A 20,069-nucleotide genomic window follows, 5' to 3' on the forward strand; every position below is an offset into this window, starting at 1 on the left:
TGTAGTGTTCTAGATCCTTCCTCCATCAATTGAGTTTTGGCAAGTGCAGGAGCACAGGTATTACTGGAAAGCATGAGCTTCCCCCAGCCACATGGGTGGCATGTGTGTCTTGAAGAGGCCAAGAGGATGCCTGGAGGCTTCAAAGCTTCTCTGAGGAGTTAGATCACTGAAATGGCTAGTGTCTGTGAGGCCATTTACTAACTTGACTGTCAAGTAGGGGAGGCACTAGCCCTATGTGGCTATCTAAATGAAAAATTCAGTTCCTCAATTATATTAGTGATTCTGTAGCCATGTGGGGCTAGTGGCTACTGTACTGGATCATGTACTAACTATTTCCATCATGGCTATTAGACCTCATTGAATTAGACCTTTCAGGTATGGCAGCATTTTATGCAGCTGTGTGACCTGCGGTGAATGACTCACTGGCATTTTCCAGGCCTACCCTAATCCTCCCTGTCCTATGGAAACTTACCCCGACCTCTCCAGTCCCTTCTTTGAACCCCTAGAGCAGTCAAAATATGTGATAACACACTGTCTTATTGGTTTCACACTTCTGCTTCTAAGTTGGTCTTGTCTCCCCAGCAAAGCTGCAGGGCCCACAAGAGTAGAGCTGAAATCCCACACTGCCTGATAGATGCATCTATATGTGAGGCACAGCCCCTCTTCTTATGCCAAAATGCCTATCAAAAGCATTTATCAAACTCTCCTTTTCCCAGCTGCCTTTTAATACTATCTTTGCTCTTATTTATAGAACTAGTGGCCTGGTGCAAAAAATTCGTGTATGGGTAGGGTCCCTAGGCCTGGCCAGCGAGCAGGGCTGATCAGGGCCTCCCGGCTGCTGGCCGGGGCCTTCCTTCCAGCTGCTGGCTGGGGCCTCCCTTCCTCAGCTGCCTGCCGAGGCCTTTCTTTGTTCTGCACTACCACCTGGTGCACCTGGTGGTCAGTACACGTCATAGTGAGTGATCGAACTCCCGAGGGGACACTTTGCATATTAGCTTATATATATATATAAATATATATATATAAAATCTTAGAGGCATGGTGCACAAAATTCATGCACTGCACTGGAGGGGGAGGGTGTCTCTCAGTCTGGCCTGCACGCTCTCCAACACTCTCTCCAATCTGGGACTCCTCAGGGGATATTCGACTGCCAGTTTAGGCCCAACCCCTGTGGAATCAGGGCTAAACTGGCAGTCGGACATCCCTCTCACAATCTGGGACTGCTGCCTCCCAACCACTCGCCTGCCTGCCTGCCTGATTGCCCCTAACCGCTTCTGCCTGCCAGCCTGATCACCCCCTAACCACTCCCTTGCCAGGCTTATTGACACCTAACTGCTCCCTTCCAGCCCTATTGCCCCACTTCCCTCCCCTGCCAGCCCGATTGCCCCCAACTGCCCTCCCCTGCTGGCCAGGTCACCCCTAACTGCCCTCCCCTGCTGGCCTGGTTGCTCCCAACTGCCCTCCCCTGCAGGCCTGTTTGCCCCTAACTGTCCTCCCCTGCAAACCTGTTCACCCCTAACTGCCCTCACCTGATTGCCTGGTCCCCCCCCCCAACTGCCCTCCCCTGCTGGCCTGGTTGCCCCTAACTGCCCTACCCTGCAGGCCCGGTCACCCCCAACATCCCTCCCCTGCCAACCTGGTCACCCCCAACTGCCCTCCCCTGCAGGCCTGGTCACCCCCAACTGCCCTTCCCTGCCATCCCAATTGCCCCTAACTGTCCTCCCCTGCAGGCCCAGTCACCCCCACCTGTCCTCCCTTGCCAGCCCTATCACCCCCACTTCCCTCCCCTGCCAGCCCGATTCACCCAACTGCCCTCCCCTGCCAGCCCAATCGCCCCCAACTGCCCTCTCCTGCTGGCCTGATCTCCCCCAACTGCCCTCCCCTGCAGGCCTGGTTGCCTCCAACTGTCCTCCCCTGCCGGCCATCTTGTGGCAGCCATCTTGTGACCACATGGGGGCGACCTTCTTGTGTGAGGGTGTGACAGTCAATTTGCATATGACCTCTTTATTATATAGGATATATAAGCATGTAGGACACAAATGTCATGCTTCAAAAATCATTTGTTGAGAAATTTCAGCAGGCTTATTAATGTCTGGTGTAGCAGCCTCAGCTTCTGTCCTGGGCGAGGGTGAGGAAGATTTGGGAAGATTGTTTTTAGACTTGAGAGTACTTTGGGCAGAGCTGAAGGTACCTTCCTCTTTATTTCAGACCCCAAAGTATTGGGCTTATCATTGTGAACAAATCAAATGAGAAACGTGGTCATTTATTGGGTTTCCCAACTGAGGCTGTCAAGCTAGGGGACTGATAATTTAGGGTCCAGAAGGAAGAATTTATATAATAACTTTTGCATTTTAAAGTGCTTTCAAAAGAGTTTTTATTTGCTCCCTCTGACACCCAGGGAAGGAAGCAGAAGAAATTTGGCCAGGTCAAATGCCTCATCTAAGGTCATATGGGTAGGAAGTGGCCAAGTTGGCACTAGGGCCCAGACTTTCTGATGTGCAGCTCAGCTCCGCACTCCCTGCACCTTGATGCTTCTTCAGCCATCTTGGCAATGCCTATCTCCCTCATGTTAGCAGATCACTATCCAAAAAAGCCTGATGAGCTAATTCCACATGAAACAGTAACTTTCAACTCTCATCACTGTGGGTGTCCATGTCAGAATGTCCAGGTAAAAGCAGCAGTGCATTGAAAAGGCTATCATTTCTCATTCACTTTGGGTAAATTTTCAGTTGACTGAACCTAAGTGATATGTTTGTTGTGTGAGCTATAAAGGACTTGTGTGGCCAATAAGAGTCTCCACTTGGACCCATTTTTCTGCACCACTTGTCTTATCCAAAGGGCTCTTAAAACATATCATAGTTGACGTTAATACAATGATAATTGTACCTGTAAGGACAGAAATGAGCATTTATCTACGTTGCTGATGCATCATGACAGGATGTCATGAAAAGGGAGAGGGCAATAAAGCACGTACTTTATTTCCAGTAAAAGACAAAGTTCTCCAATTCTTCCTGCAGTTACCTAGTTTTTATCTTATCCAGCAATAAAACCTTGGGAACCTCAAGAATTCATGATTTTTAAAAAAAAATATATTTTATTGATTTTTTACAGAGAGGAAGGGAGAGAGATAGAGAGTTAGAAACATCGATGAGAGAGAAACATCGATCAGTTGCCTCCTGCACATCTCCCACTGGGGATGTGCCCGCAACCCAGGTACATGCCCTTGACCGGAATTGAACCCGGGACCTTTCAGTCCGCAGGCTGACACTCTATCCACTGAGCCAAACCGGTTTCGGCAGAACCTCAAGAATTCATGATTTAAAGTAAGGTAGCACATAGCAAATTTACCCCCAAATAATGGGAAAAAAGTTTAGTTTTCCAAATTAATGACTTACTGAATGTGTTGGTAGTTTAAAAAAAAATAAGAAAAACCAGCCCTGGCTGGGTAGCTCAGTTGGTTAAAGCATTGTCCCGATACATCAAGGCTGTGGGTTTGATCCCTGGTCAGGGCACATACAAGAATAGACCAATGAATGCATAAATAAGTGGAACAACAAATCAGTGTCTCACTCTTGATCTCTTCCTCTACCTCTCTAAAATAAATAAAAATTTAAAAAATAATAAAAACCTAGAAATTAATAAATAAAATCAGAGTCTGCAGAGGCAAAGACAAAGGCTTGAATAGAGAGGTATATAGTCTGAAAAAGCAAGATAGAGACTTAGTTACAGGATTGAGGCATGTGTTTCAAGGCCATGCTCTGAAAATCTCACTGGAGGGGAAAAATGAAGCTTTGATTTTGCAATTTGAGTATCTTCTTAATGCAGATGACTGGACACCAGTTCCTGGGGATACTAACTGGGCAGGTCTGGGATGGGGTGCAGGATTCTGCATTCTTAGGAAGCATCCTGGGTGATCCTGATGCAAACAGTCTCTGAATGACATTTTGAGGTACTGCCCCCAACTTGCAGTAACTAGTAGATGCTGCATATTGTTCAAGATTGTCATTGGCTAGAATAATAGCACACACGAAGTTCATCCCTAGGAGCACAGTGAACCATCTGGCTAATAATTCATACTCCTTTTAAAAATATATATTTTTATTGATTTCAGAGAGGAAGGGAGAGGGAGAGAAAGATAGAAACATTAATGATGAGAAGGAATCATTGATCAGCTGCTTCCTGCTTGCCCCTGAACCCACAGCCTGGGCATGCGCCCTGGCCAGGAATCAAACCATGACCTCCTGTTTCATAGGTCAATGCTCAACCACTGAGTCACACCGATTGGGCATTCATACTCCTTTCAAAGCAAAACTGCTGAAAAGCGAAATCAAGCAATAGATGTGGTATTCATGGTGCACTGGAAGTAGGAGTTAGATATGTCAAAATGAAGTCAGCTTGGTGAGACCAAAGATGCTGCTTTGAACAGTTTGTGGGCAGTGTAGTGGGGTTACCTGGTTGGTACTGGACACTGAAGAGAGAAAAGTGCCTGGGGTGTTTATGGCCAAAGTGAATAGGCCATAATATATGCCAAGTGCTACAGATGAACATTTTACACAATGAGCTGATTTAGAGTCCCAGTAAAACCATATTTGTACAAAATACACTATAAACTGCAATGGGCATATGTTGGTCCAGAAGTCAGTCCCCTTTGTCTTGTGGGTTTTCATAAACAGGCATCATTGTAATTTCTAATGAATTTCTCCTCTGTGAGTCTTTTACTATTTTGACCATCTTGTGCAAGGTTGGGGTGGTCAGGGAAGGCCTCAATGAGAAAGTGACCTTTGATCAAAGACTGGAAGGAAATAAAGCAAGACACGCGATTATCTGGGGATAAAGTGTTCTTTGTAGAGGAAAACCAAGTGTAAATTGCACCTGAGGTGGGAGTTAATATGTAACTTGTTATGTAAGAGGAGCCATAAGGAGGCCAGTGTGGCTGGAATGAGTGACAGAGTTAGTGGACATAAGAGTAACAGAATGATAGAGGGGTAACAGGGGATATGGGAGAGAGGATGGGTAGCTCATATAGGACTCAGTAGACTATGGTAAAGACTTTGGCACTAAAGGAAACATGATGGCTTCTGTTTCTGTGTCTGACACTGGAGATCATTACGTCTTCAGATATACAGGGTTGGGCAAAAGTAGGTTTACAATTGTTCATATGAAAATGAATACAATCATATCTAATAAAAGAGAAACATGGTAATTAGTGTATGACCGCTACCCTTCCCATTGGCTAATCAGGCCGATATGCAAATTAACTGCCAGCCAAGATGGCGGTTAACCGCCAACAAAGATGGCAGCTAATTTGCATACAGAGGCCGCAATGATGGGACGCAAAAGGGGAAAGACGGAAGAATGGTGGCCCCCCAGCCAGTGATCACAATCAGAAAGCCCAGCAGGCCAGGTGATCGCCATGGCAATCAGAGGAAGAGAGAGCCAGGGTGTAGGACCACCAGGGCCAGGGGTGCCGACTGCCCTGCATCCCCCTGATCTGCGATAGCGAAAAAAGGGGCGGGGCCCCAGGCAGGGGAGATCGGGGCTGGTGGGGCGACCGCAGAGGTCAGCCAGCACTCAGCCCCCAACCAGCTCTCCCTGGAAGTCTGGATCGGAGGGTGCTCTCCCTGGGAACCCGGAAATCCACCTCCCAGGGCAACTGTGCAGAAACCAAGCCTGGTGAGCCATGGAGAGGGCGGACCTACCTGGAGGCCACCCAGCTTTTATAGTTGAAGTCGCCCTGGCTGGAGGACTGGGGGTAGCAGGGATCAGAGTTGGCCAAGTCAGCCATGGAACCCCGGGTCCCTGCTGAATGACTAGAGCACATGGACTTCAATGGTCCTTGGTCACTTGCTGAGCAGCAGTCAGCCTGGACCAGGAATCAAACCCAAAACCTGACAGAATGGAACCCAAACCTTTGCTGTGGCAGAGGAGCTCCGACCCACAGCAGGGGCCAGGGCACACCAGAGGGATTTTGTTGAGGGGCCCTGACAGGCAGCACCCTGAGCAGTGGGTTAGAACCTCCTCCTGATACAGCAAAGTTGCAGGTTGGATCACTGGTCAGGGCACAGACAAGAAGCAACCAAAGAGAGCATAGTAAGTGGAACAACACACTGATGTTTCTCTTGCTCCCTTCCTCTCTCTAAAATAATCAATCAATAAAAATGAAAATAAAAAATAAACCCTCTGGCCCTAACCAGTTTGGCTCAGTGGATAGAGCATCGGCCTGTGGACTGAGGGGTCCCGGGTTCAATTCTGGTCAAGGGCATATACCTTTGTTGCGGGCACATCCCCAGTAGGGGGTGTGCAGGAGGCAGCTGATCAATGTTTCTCTCTCATCGATGTTTCTCACTCTCTATCCCTCTACCTTCCTCTCTGTAAAAATCAATAAAATATATTTAAAAAAAATAAAAATAAACCCTCTGGCTTGCAGAGTTGCTAAAACAATTAGAAAGCAAAGTCTCATCCCTTCCCGTTCATTCAACAAATACTTCATATGCTCCTTCAATAATCACACTGGGAATGGGTGTTTGTTTGTTTGTTTTGGTTAATCCTCACCTGAGGACATTTTTGATTTTTGATTTTTTTTGTTTATTTATTTATTTTTTACAGAGAGTGGAAGGGAGGGAGAAAGACAGAAACTAATATGAGAGACATCAAATGGTTGTCTCTTGCTGAATCCCCAACCAGGGCCCTGGATTAAGCCGGCAACCCAGGTATATGCCTTCGATTGGAATCCAACCTGGTACCCTTCAGTCTGCCTGCAGAAGCACTATCCACTGAACCAAACCAGCATTTTTTTTTCTTTTTAAGTCTTCCTCTAAGGATATGTTCTTTTCATTGATTCTAGAGAGAGAGGAAGGGAGAGGGAAAGAGAAAGAGAAACATTGATCAGTTGCCCAAGCAGCCCACAACCTGTGTATGTGCCCTCACCTGGAATCGAACTCATGACCCTTTGGTGCATGGGAGGACACTCTAACTACTGATCCACACCAACCAGGGCCTGGAGGTACAATGAGTTCCCTCAAGGGGAGCGCTGCTCATCCAGAAGCCGGGCTCATGACTGGTGAGTGCAGCGGGGGTGGCAGGAACCTCCGCGGCAGCACTGAGGCCAGCGAGCCGAGTGGTAGGGAGCAGCAAGCAGGTGGGCGGTAAGGATCGAGGGGTCTCAGACTGTGAGAGGGCACAGGCCGGGCTGAGGGATACCCCCCACCCCCAGTGCACGAATTTCGTGCACCAGGCCTCTAGTAATAATAATACAAGGATAAACTGTTCCATGTATGCACATCTGTAAACCTACCCAATATATATTAATTGAAATAAGTTTGTAAAACTCTCTACCCTTTCCATAGAAAGCCATTCACTGATAATCATATTTTTCACTTACACTTAGTTGTGTCTTTCTCTCCTAAAAGGAAGATCTGTGTCAGTCAAGGATTTTGAGGTACTCACATTAGCCTTAGGCATAACTCCTCATTTGTGTCTCCTCATATTCTGTCCATTGAGTTGGTGATTCTTCAGTATTTGTTGTAGTTACACTGAATTTGGGATGACAACATTTTCCTAGTAACAAAATTTTTTTCAGACTGCTCTTGCACATCAGTAGCTTGGGAAAAGCCACTGTGCTTTCAATGGGCTTCACATCTTCTTTTACTTGATCTTCTAATGGGTCTTCTGGAGATTCTTTTTTTTATAACCACTTGTAAAACAACTTCATTTCTTCTTTATTTTCCGAAACCTCTTCATTAAAATCATGAGTTACCAACTGAATGATAAGATCGTTTTGCTTTGGACATCTTTTGAAAGTTCCACTTTGCTGATGTCAGTCTTTATTAAATTCTGAAATGAATTCCTACTAGCAGTCTGGAATTGAAGAGACGATGAATATTAAAATCAATTGCCTCAGTCATTTTTCCTGTATTTTTACTGTAACAAGATAATTTCATATGGTTTCTAGTTTCAATTTAGTACATTTACTTTTCAAATGCCATTTACTTATATATTAGTGATATGTATAAAAGAAGAAATAAAAACAATAACCAGTATTTGCTTATTTCTATAAATTTTTTTGCATTCAAAACTATCACTCCAGTCCAAAGAAGAGAATCTAACTAAGGTTCTTTCTTTTGTTTCAAACTATTTTGTACTTGCCAAGAAAGTCGAAGTACACAAATTATTTATATTCTGTTTCATCATTTATCTTGAAAGTTTTGTAGCAGATTTAAACACAATAACATGTTTTTCTAAATTTCTTAATAGAGAACTAATTACCAAGCAGAAAATACAGATTTTTTCCTTTTAAAAAACAAGGTATTGCTGATCTGGATTTTTTTTTTTTTTCGGTTCCCACACCGGGAGTCGAACCCGGGCCGCCTGGGTGAAAACCAGGAATCCTAGATCTGGATTTTTAAATATGATGAATAATAGCCAAAATTGTGAAGGACTTTGAATGTTCAATTCTCACCTATCCATATCCTAATCCTTTGAACATATTTTCCAAAGGGAGCTTCAAAGAGTAAATCTTAATTTATCTTCACCTCCCTAGTCAAATGTCACTTCCCATTTTTGTAGTGTTAAAGACAGATCAAGGAAAAGGCAGTTATAGTTACATGAATGAATTTCCCCATTTTTGTAGTCTTTGATGATGCCAGAGAACCTTTAAATTAATTTGTTATCAATCTTACATCTCTTTATAACACTGAAAACCAGATCTTCAGATAAATGCTGCCTTAAAGTAGTATCTTTTGTGCAAAACAAAATGAAACAAGAATTTCCGTAGGAGATGGAAACAATAGTTTTTATTAAATGTGCTGATGGAGGGAAACAGTGGTTCAAAATAAATCACAAGTCATTCTACATGGCTTTGGAATATGTCACTGTATAAGCCTTTAATAGACATGGGTCTGGTGTGTTGTGAAGCTTTGGTATCTAAAAATAGCAAATGTAACCCTGGTTGTGCAGTCCTGACTGAGGAATACCCTGGGAGTTGTCTGGGTTCCCTCAACTGATTTACTAGGTGTACCAGTTAATAAAATGGATTTTGTAATCAAAGAAAATAATATAATTTCAAGAGTAACATCAAAAGTGCTTTATTGAAAGTAATGTCCATCGCTAGCTACACATTTCCTCCAACTTTAGGTAATTTGTGGATACTGTACCAATAGAACTTCTGTTGTTTTGAGGCAAACCATTCAGAGTCCCAATTTTCCACTTCTTCGTACGTTTTGAAGTGCTGCTCAGAAAGTGCATGTGCCATTGATCGGAACAAGTGGTAATTGAAGGAGCAAGGTCTGGTGAATACAGGGGGTGGGTTAATACTTCCCAGGCAAGATCTTTTAACATGTCTTTGACTGGTTTTGAAGTGTGTGATGGTGCATTATCATGAAGCAAAATTACTTTGCCATGTCTTCTGGCCCATTCTGGTTGTTTTATGATCAAAGTGTGGTTCAAATTGATTATTTGTTGTCGGTAGTGATCAGTATTAATGGTTTCACCTGGTTTTAGAAGCTCATAATACACCATACCTTCCTGATCCCACCAAATGCAGAGCATTGTCTTCTTTCCAAAGCTATTTGGCCTTGCAGTGGATGTTGATGGTTGACCTGGATCAATCCATGATTTTGTGCATTTGGGATTCTCAAAATAAATCCACTCTTCATCGCCAGTCACAACTCAATGCAAAAAACACTTTCTTTCATGCCGTTGAAACAACATTTTACTGATGACTTTTTGGTTTTCCATTTGTCTTTCGTTCACTTGATGTGGCACCCATTTTCCTTCCTTTAAAATCTTTCCCATTGCTTGTAAACGATCGGAAATTGTTTGCTGAGCAACGTTTAATCTTTCTGCAAGTTGGTTTTGAGTTTGACACGCGTTTTCATCCAATAATGCTTGTAATTGTTGGTCTTCACACTTTTTCGGTTGACCTGGACGTTCTTTGTCTTTCACATCAAAATCATCACCTTTAAAGCGTTTACACCAGCGTTCACAAGTATCTTGAGATGGAGCATGTTCACCATAAGCTTCCCGAAGTATACAATAACTTCTTCTTCAGAATAAAGTAATAAGTTAAAACTTCCCACAAATGCTTTTTTTTGGCATGAAATTCGACATTTTTAAGCATAAAGATATCTATGTAAACACCTTCAGCAAATTTGACATACAAAGTTTTGAAGCTTGCTGTCAATACAACAAAATAGCATACATATCAAATCGCATATATATCAACATATGTGTAACTCCATCTCTTGAAAAAAATCTGTATTATTAACTGGTACACCTAGTACTACTCTTTTTGCAACCACCATCCACATGCTGGGGATGGATGGCACTGCTATCCAGATACCCACAAAACATCTGTCTTAACTGAGCCATCTATGTTTGTTTACAGAGGTAGGTGGTTTGAATTAGTTATTCTCTTCCAACTTCATCTGGGCTATAAAGAGATAAAGTTCTGATAAAGGATATAAAAGAAGAAATCAAGTATTCAAGAAGAACTGATGGATACTTCTGCAGATGATTAAGAGGTAATGAATTGGGGAAATGTTCTACAGTTTAGACACATAGATCTTATGCCAAGGAAACACTTATATATAAAAGAAGACTATTAAGTAAGGACTTATATAATTTTGGGAACGCAGAGAGAAAAGGACATTTTAGAACTGGAAAGGACCTTCATCTGGTCCAAGAGAATAAGGACCAAGGAGATTTCATCAGTGTCTATGACAATCTCAGTATTTAAAACACACACAAATGCCCTAACCTGTTTGGCTCAGTGGATAGAGCGTCGGCCTGCGGACTGAAGGGTCACAGGTTCGATTCCGGTCAAGGGCATGTACCTTGGTTGCGGGCACATCCCCAGTGGGGGGCGTGCAGGAGGCAGCTGATCGATGTTTCTCTCTCATCGATGTTTCTAACTCTCTATCCCTCTCCCTTCCTCTCTGTAAAAAATCAATAAAATATATTTTAAAAAAAATAAAACACACACAAAAAATACTCTTCAAAGTATTCATCAGCTTTGAGACATAGTCCCATGGGTTGGAAAATAATGTTAAAGAAAACATATTCCTAGGCTTATGCTATAGGTAGGTTGGTTCTATAAAACTTTGCTCAGTTTATAAGCCATGGCAATATCATATCCCTAGTGTAAGTGCACACCAGTGCAAGAGGCTCATTTATACTGAGGGACTTTGGTATTAAATGAGAACGTGGGGCTGGTTCAGTATAACTTCATCTCCTGGCAAGAATCATCTCCATGTTTTTGTGCTCTAAGATCAGTAAACAGAACTAAGTACATTTTCAATAGATGCATTGTACCAAGGACAGTATTTGGTATTTCAAGTCCCCATTATTTAAGTACATTTGGAGCCCAAATATGGGACTATAGAGAACCTAGTTCACAGAAATAGCAGCATGAAGACTGGGTTTAGGACAAGTGTAGTATAATAAAGAAACTGGATATGTCCTGAGGGTGTAATTGGGAAAGTGTTAAGAAAATGTAATGAAAGCGAAATAAGAAACAAATGAACTCTAAAAAGCTTGTAGTCAAATGTGGAAGACTGCTAAATAAAAACAATACTATTGTGGAACCTTAAGTTTGAGGATTTCAATCTCTAAAGAGGCTGGTTTAGTTGATATTCTAACTGGCCATTTTGGGCCCATATAGTACTATGATAATGAATATCTATGAAAAAGAGCTGTGGGGATTGTAAACATTGTTTATTCTGAGTTGCCAAATTAGGACTATAATTTTAGTCAGTCCTATTTTCTGTTAAGGCTATTTCCTTGTATTCCCATTTTATAAGAAATGGCAGTTCAGTCTGACTGACTAATGGGAACTAGCCTGCCACCTTTACACTGAGCCAGAAAGAGAAATGAAAACAACAACAACCCCATTACCATTGCAACAACAAAAAATAAGATACCTTGGAATAAACTTGGCCAAGGCGGTACTCAGAAAACTACAGGACACTGAAAAAAAGAAATAGAGAAAGATACAAACAAATGGAAGAATACACTGTGTTCATGGATTGGTAGAATTAACATCATTAAAATATCCATACTACCCAAAGAAATCTATAGATTCATTGCAATCCCTATTAAAATACCAATGGCATATTTCATAGACCTAGAACAAATACTCCAAAAATTTATATGGAACCAAAAGAGACCTCGAATAGTTGCAGTAATCTTGAGAAAGAAGAACAAAATAGGAGGAATCACAATACCTGATATGAAACTATACTATAAAGCCATTGTAATAAAAACAGCATGGTACTGGCACAAGAACAGGCGTATAGATCAATAGAATAGAACAGAGAACCCAGAAATTGACCCAAGCCATTACGCTCAATTAATATTTGAAAAAGGAGGCAAGAGCATACAATGGAGTAAATACAATCTCTTCAAAAAATGATGTTGTGAAAATTGTACAGGTTCATGCAAAAAAATGAAACAAGACCACCCACTTACACTGTACACAAGAATAAACTAAAAATGGTTTAAAGACTTAAAAATGTCATGAAAACATGGAAATCATAGAAGAAACCATAGGTAGAAAAATCTCAGACATCTCCTGTAGCAATATGTTTGTAAATATATCTCTTAGGGCAAGGGTAACAAAGGAAAAACAAAAAACAAAAACAAATGGGACTACATCAAAATAAAAAGCTTCTACAAAGCAAAAAAAAAAAACAAAACAAAAAAAACAACCAAAAAACAAAACAAAAAACACACACCCATCAACAAAATGAAAAGGTATCCCACTGTAAGGGAAAACATATTTGCCAATGATACATCTGATAGGGCGTTAATTTCCAAAATATATAAAGAACTCATGCAACTCAACAAAAGGAAGGCAAATAATCCAGTTAAAAAATGGGTAAAGGACCTACTAGTAAATAGATACTTCTCCAAAGAGGTCATACTGATTCCTAAGAGACATATGCAAAAAAATGCTTAATGTCACTAATAATCAGAGATGCAAATTAAAATGACAATGAGGTGTCTCCTCTCACCCTTAGAATGGCTACCATTAACAAATCAACAAATAAGTGCTGGCAAGGATGTGGAGAAAAGAGAACCCTAGTACAGTGCTGGTGGGAATGCAGACTGGTATAGCCACAATGTAAAATAGTATGTAGTTTATAAAAAAATTAAAAATGGAACTGCCATTTGACCCAATGATTCCACTTCTAGGAATATATCCTAAGAATCCCAAAACACCAATCAGAAAGAATCTATGTACCTCTATGTTCATACCAACACAATTTACAATAGCTAAGATCTGGAAACAGCCCAAGTACCCATCAGTAGAGGAGTGGATAAGAAAGCTGTGGTACATTTATACCATGAATCAAAAAAGAAGGATTTCTCACCCTTTGAGACAGCATGGATGGACCTGGAGAGTATTATGCTAAGTGAAATAAGCCAGTCAGAGAAAAACAAGTATTACATGATCTCACTTATACTAATATGTGGAATATAATGAACAAAATAAACTGATGAACAAAATACATCCAGAGACATGGAAGCATGGAACAGACTGAGGAATCTCGGAGGGAAGGGGGGGAGGTGTGAGGCATGAAGAGATTAACCAAAGAACATATGCATAACCCATGGACACAGACAATAGTGCAGAGAAGGCCTGGGGGGTGGGGGACGGGAGCTGGGTAGAGAGGGTCAATGGGGGATAAAGGAGGACATCTGTAATATTTTCAACAATAAAGATAAATTTTTAAACATCAATAGAAATGGTTAAATTGTTGCTAGCAGCTTTTGCCATATGAAGGATATCAGCCATTCTAATGAAGACAAAATAATTTCTGAGTTTCAAAAAATCTGATAAAACTATACTAATGATTCACAATCTTTCTCAAAGAACTGTTCAGTAGGATAAAAATAAATTGAGAGTAAAGTAGAATCAAAATGAAAAATTACAAGGTGCTTCTATAATTTATGTTAATGCAAGCAATGCAAGAAATATATTGAGTCCTTTCCATATCAAAAAGTTTGTATTCCTAAAAGAAAATTCTGGTGCCCACATTCTAGGAACTTCTGACTTCTTCTAACACTAAGAAATATAAAGAAGTAAGGTGGCTAAGAACTAGCAATGAATTCTGTACTAAGTTTTAAACTTCTCTCTGATATTCAAGTCAAAGCAAGTATTTGTCCCTTAAGTATTATTACAAAAAAGCTCAGTCAATGGACGCTACTGGAAGTCAGAGCCAATGTTTGATACAATAGTCAAGAACTGTCACCATCAGTGTTTCCACTAACAAAGGAACATTGAAATGATGTTCCTTGAAGGCTAATCATGAAATAATAGAAATTGAGCATTAAATTATTAAAAGTTAATTTATAATCTCTTTAAGCAATTCTGAAAAGCCACACTGAATAGAAAAATGCTTAAAAAAAATGGTTAAGGAAGATATATTAGTTTAATCTAATAAATTTCCCAGGTTGCTTTGAATATCTACCTATCTTTTCTTAATAAAAATTAAGAGTATAAATAAAAGTAGGTTAACATTTGTATGTGTTTATTTATTTTTTATTTTTTTTATTAAATCTTTATTGTTCAGATTATTACATTTGTTCCTCTTCCCCCCCCCCCATAACTCCCCTCCTCCCAGTTCCCGCCCCACCCTCCGCCCTCACTCCCCACCCACTGTCCTCATCCATAGGTGCACCATTTTTGTCCAGTCTCTTCCCGCATCTCCCACACCCCTTTCCCCCCAAGAATAGTCAGTCCATTCCCTTTCTATGTCCCTGATTCTATTATAATCAACAGTTCATTCTGTTCATCAGATTATTTATTCACTTGATTCTTAGATTCACTTGTTGATAGATGCATATTTGTTGTTCATAATTTGTATCTTTACCTTTTTCTTCCTCTTCCTCTTCTTAAAGGATACCTTTCAGCATTTCATATAATCCTGGTTTGGTGGTGATGAACTCCTTTAGCTTTTCCTTATCTGTGAAGCTCTTTATCTGACCTTCAATTCTGAATGATAGCTTTGCTGGATAAAGTAATCTTGGTTGTAGGTTCTTGGTATTCATCACTTTGAATATTTCTTGCCACTCCCTTCTGACCTGCAAAGTTTCTGTTGAGAAATCAGCTGACAGTCGTATGGGTATTCCCTTGTAGGTAACTGAGTTTCTTTCTCTTGCTGTTTTTAAGATTCTCTCTTTATCTTTTGCTCTTGGCATTTTAATTATGATGTGTCTTGGTGTGGTCCTCTTTGGATTCCTTTTGTTTGGGGTTCTCCACGCTTCTTGGACCTGTAAGTCCATTTCTTTCACCAGGTGAGGGAAGTTTTCTGTCATTATTTCTTCAAATAGGTTTTCAATATCTTGCTCTCTCTCATCTTCTGGCACCCCTATAATTCTGATGTTGGTACGCTTGAAGCTGTCCCAGAGGCTCCTTACACTATCCTCGCATTTTTGGATTCTTTTTTCATTTTGCTTTTCCGTTTGGGTGTGTTTTGCTTCCTCGCATTTCAAATCATTGACTTGATTCTTGCGCTCCTCTGGTCTGCTGTCGGGAGTCTGTATATTATCCTTTATTTCAGTCAGTGTATGCTTAATTTCTAGTTGGTTCCCCAATATAAGATCGAGGGTCTCATTAGTTTTCTTGTAGATCTCATTAAGTTTATTGGCGGCTTCTAAACAGTTCTTGAGAGACCTTAAAAGTGTGGTTCTGAACTCTATATCTTCCATTGACAATTTTGTCCTGTTTCTTTGTCTCCGCATTTTGTTATGCTTTCTTGGTGCACCCCCTAGTGGTCTTTGTTCGAAGTCTTATAGTTAAATCTTGATTGTTGTAGCTAATTCCAGGGAGGGTTTGACCTCCAGGCCAAGTGGCTATGAGAATCAGCTGTGTCTGCAGTGAGAGAACTTCTGCCCTCTAGGGAGGTGCTAATCTAGCCTTTGCCTGAGGCTATCTGGAAAATGCCTCTGTGCAGGGCTTGGGCAGGGCGGGTCGCACAGAATCAACAGGGTGGTTCGGAGAGAGCAGTTATGGCGGCTCTCAGTCCTGTCCCCAGCGGCTCTGCCTCTCTGAGTCCCAGCAACGGCTGCAAACCTGGCTGCAAACCTCGGAGAGAAAGCTGCACTCGCTCTGACCGAAGCCAGACAGTCCCGCTTCTCCCGTTTGAGTCTGGGTACCTAGAGACTCTCCCGGATCTGGAGCTCAGAGTCTGGGACTCCCTCCCGATTGAAAATGCCAACCGCGCCCTCCGCTGCCAACCGGCTCCGCGTGCTCCGCACCTCAGAATTTGACTTCAGCACTGCACCTCCTCTGAGTGTCCGTATGCGTTTCTCTTTCCTCCTAGTTGTAGGACTTCCACTCAGCCAGCGTTCCTGTGGTTCTGGGTGATGTCCCTTCCGTTTTTTGGTTTCACTTTTGAAGTAGTTGTTCAAAGCAGCAAACTCCGGCGTTAACCTATGCTGCCATCTTGGTTCTCTCAACTTCCCATTTGTATGTGTTTAGATCTTGTATATGTGAATAATAATCGATACTCATAGAGAACTCTATTTCATAAAGATAATATAGGCAATTAAATTTTTGCATAAATATTCATACACATGTAAATGTGTATATAAAATATCTCTATACATAGAATAATTCCATTAATAACAATTGATAAGCCCTGAGAAAAAAAGATTTACTTCAAACAAGTAGATTTGAATTTCCTTTAAAAATAAGTGGGTACTGACCTCTCTGTAATTTCCAACTCCTTGAACAACCTTTTATGTATACACTAGAGGCCCAGTGCACAAAATTCATGCACTGGGGGGGGGGTGTCCCTTAGCCCAGCATGCACCCTCTTCAATCTGGGACCCCTCAGGACAACTGCTCCCAACCGCTCACCTGCCTGCCTAATTGCCCCTAACCGCTTCTGTCTGCTCCCCTACCGGTCCGACTGCCCCCAGCTGCCCTTCCCTGCAGGCCTGGTCCCCTGCAACTGCCCTCCCCTGCCAGCTTGGTCACCCCTATCTGCCCTCCCATGCAACCTGGTCACCCCTAACTGCCTTCCCCTGCAGGCCTGGTCCCCCACAACTGCCCTCTCCTGCCCACCCGATTGCCCCCAACTGCCCTCCCCTGCCAGCCCGGTCACCCATAATTGCCCTCTCCTGCCAGCCCAATTGCCCTCAACTGCCCTCTCCTGTTGGCCCGGTCACCCCTAACTGCCGTCCTCTGCTGGCCTGGTCACCCCTAATTGCCCTCCCCTACAGGCCTGGTCCACCCCAACTGCCCTCCCCTGCAGGCCCGGTCACCCCTAACTGCCCTCTCCTGCCAGCCCAATTGCCCTCAACTGCCCTCTCCTGTTGGCCCGGTCACCCCTAACTGCCGTCCTCTGCTGGCCTGGTCACCCCCAACTGCCCTCTCCTTCCAGCCTGGTCACCCCTAACTGCCCTCCCCTGCCAGCTTGGTCACCCCTAACTGCACTCCCCTGCAGGCCCAGTCCCCCACAACTGCCCTCCCCTGCTGGTCATCTTGTGGCTGCCATCTTGTGACCACATGGGGGTGGCCATCTTGTGTGAGGGTGTGGTGGTCAATTTGCATATTGCCTCTTTATTATATAGGATAGGTCTGCAGACTACCAGGTTGGGACTCTGGAGGATCAGTATGTATTCTGGCATATGACATGAATCCATGGAATATGAGAGCCAGGTGATGGGGAACTGGCCTTTGCCCCTGATGAAGGAGAAAGTGAAAGAACTATAACTCATTCTTTTGCCTCCTGGGGCCTGGGTTTGGCCTCTGAATGGTAACATTGACTATGTGTGGGCAATAGCTCTATGAACATATACAGTTGGTTGGGGAAAACACCTGTTTATGTTAGCATACATTTATAGAAATTCTCCCTTTTTGATCTTGTAGTAATTTTCTTAAACTTAAGGTTGAAACATGCTAAAGATACCTCCTCTCTCTCTGCTACTATTGGTTTGTGTTTTCCAAGCTCAGGAATTTGTACATTGGATTTCTTCTTCAAATATCAGCTTACCTTTTGGGCTCCTAGTGACCCTAATTAGGTAGAAACTCTCCTCCCTAGCCTTGGAACCAAGGTTCCCAAACCCGTTTACCTCGTCATTTCCTTTCCTTTCTCTCCAGGTTGAAGATTATAGGAAGTTAAAGAGTGTCTAATATTTTTCATCTTGATTTCAATTCTTTCTAGTACTTTTTACAACTTTCTGGGGTTCACAATATATCCCCAAAATATGTATTAAGTTGGATTGTACCTGTTCTATATTAATAGTTCTTGGTCTGGAGTTGCTTGCGTTCTTTCCTGTAAAAGCCATTCATGGAACCGTGCATTTTCATGGGCTCTCTTGTCTTCAGAAAATTTATTTACTTGTTTTATAATTATTTTCTAAGAGAAAAACAGAATTAAAGTTTTTATATTGGCCAGAAATAAACCTATCTTTTGATATGATTTCTTATGTTTAGGCCTAGGTGAACTTCTGTACTTTACAAATGATTATTCTGTCAACTTGCATTTAGACTCCTGGGGCTCCATTCTAGACAAGTGAAAATTTCTCTCTGGAAATGAAAGGCAAAGATCTTATTTTTATCTCTTATAGATCTCCAGAGATCTTATTTAATTTGTTACCTTAATTCTTCTAGAATATTATAAGAACATATTCAGAGGACCAAATTTTTCTTCCAAACCCTACATAAAAACTTTTTTACAGTCCCCCCCAAACAAATTTAAGTATTTAATTTACTTGTTCTTTTATATAGTTTCTTTCAGTCTAATTTTAAACTGGTCAGATAGTGCCTGTACTCATTCAATTCCTTCAAGGTATATACAACCTATAAAAACCAAAACAAAAAACTCTCTCATAAATAGAAAGTTGTAACGATCATAAAACTTTCCAGAAAGTCATAAGAACATTTATTTAGTAATGATTTTGGGATCAAGGGTAATAAAAGCACATTTTGGTAACAATTTGGAAAGCAGTATCTCTATACCACCAAGAAATTTCTATATAAATAATATTCTTTCAGTAATATGATTCACATCATAATGAAGAATTTACTATTCCCTATGAATTTGTTATTTAAACACCAGTATAATAATGATGTTCAAGCCTGGCTGGTGTGGCTCAGTAGCTGAGCACCAACCTATGAACCAGGATGTCATGGTTCAAATCCTGCCTGGGTTGTGGGCTCGATCCCCAGTGTGGGGCATGCAAGAGGCAGCCAATCAATAATTCTCTCTCATCATTAATGTTTCTCTCTCTACCCCTCTTCCTTCCTCTCTGAAATCAATAAAACAATATATTACATAATAATAATGATAATAATAATGATGTTCAACACCCCCAAAGAATTTATTCTCTCAAGCTGTATTCCACAAGGTTTCCATTTTGTCTCTAGTTTTCTCAAAGGATATAGGAAATATTCCTTGATAGGTAAACTTTTAGAGCTAGAGGAGAGGCACTACAATACAGCTGAGAGAAAATGTGTAAATAAATGTGTCTATGAATTTACATACTCACATCATTTGGTCTTTATATTTTGCTGTTACCAAATAAAAAAGTTTACATGGGAACATTAGTTTAATTTAGAAATAACAGCTACCTGCTTTCTATTTATTCAAATACCAACTGTTTGAGTTTTCTATTAGCTATCCTGTATTGCTCAACTAAACGTTGGTACAGATTCCCAGTGAAGTATAGAAGTGTCGATAAGTCCCTAGGTTATTGCTGGTTAACAGGAAGTAGGCCTCAACCTATTTTATTACTGCTGGTGATGTATTCTCCTTTCTTTAATTTCCTCAGGATGAATTTTCGCATGTAGGCTTTTATAGCTGGCTTCCAAAAGTCGACAATAAGGATCAGTCAGGTTAAAATAATAAAAAGGTTGATAAAGCTGCAAATACAGATGCAAAAGCATTACATTAAATGAATGAAATGACATTTTAAACCTCAATTTGTTGAAATGATTAGGCTGTTCACTGAAAATAAAACATGCAAGAAGAATCTGAAGTGAGGAAATACATACAACGGACTGATTGGAATAAATCTTACTGCCTTTCTCTTCCTCTCTTCTCTACCAGAGCTGTCTT

The 20,069-nt window shown here is 41.5% G+C and overlaps 1 long non-coding RNA gene across 1 annotated transcript; it reads right to left on the reverse strand.

Moving 5' to 3' along the window:
• Window positions 1–6,539: 6,539 nt before the first annotated feature.
• Window positions 6,540–18,904, reverse strand: LOC308512157. Its single transcript, XR_013995467.1, has 3 exons — window positions 18,238–18,904; window positions 7,447–7,857; window positions 6,540–6,840 (listed from the first exon to the last, which is right to left on the reverse strand). It is a non-coding gene; the product is annotated as an uncharacterized lncRNA (long non-coding RNA).
• Window positions 18,905–20,069: the final 1,165 nt, after the last annotated feature.

The sequence above is a fragment of the Myotis nattereri genome, assembly GCF_964212035.1.
Source record: "Myotis nattereri genome assembly, chromosome: X".
In the NCBI taxonomy this organism is placed as follows: Eukaryota; Metazoa; Chordata; class Mammalia; order Chiroptera; family Vespertilionidae; genus Myotis; species Myotis nattereri.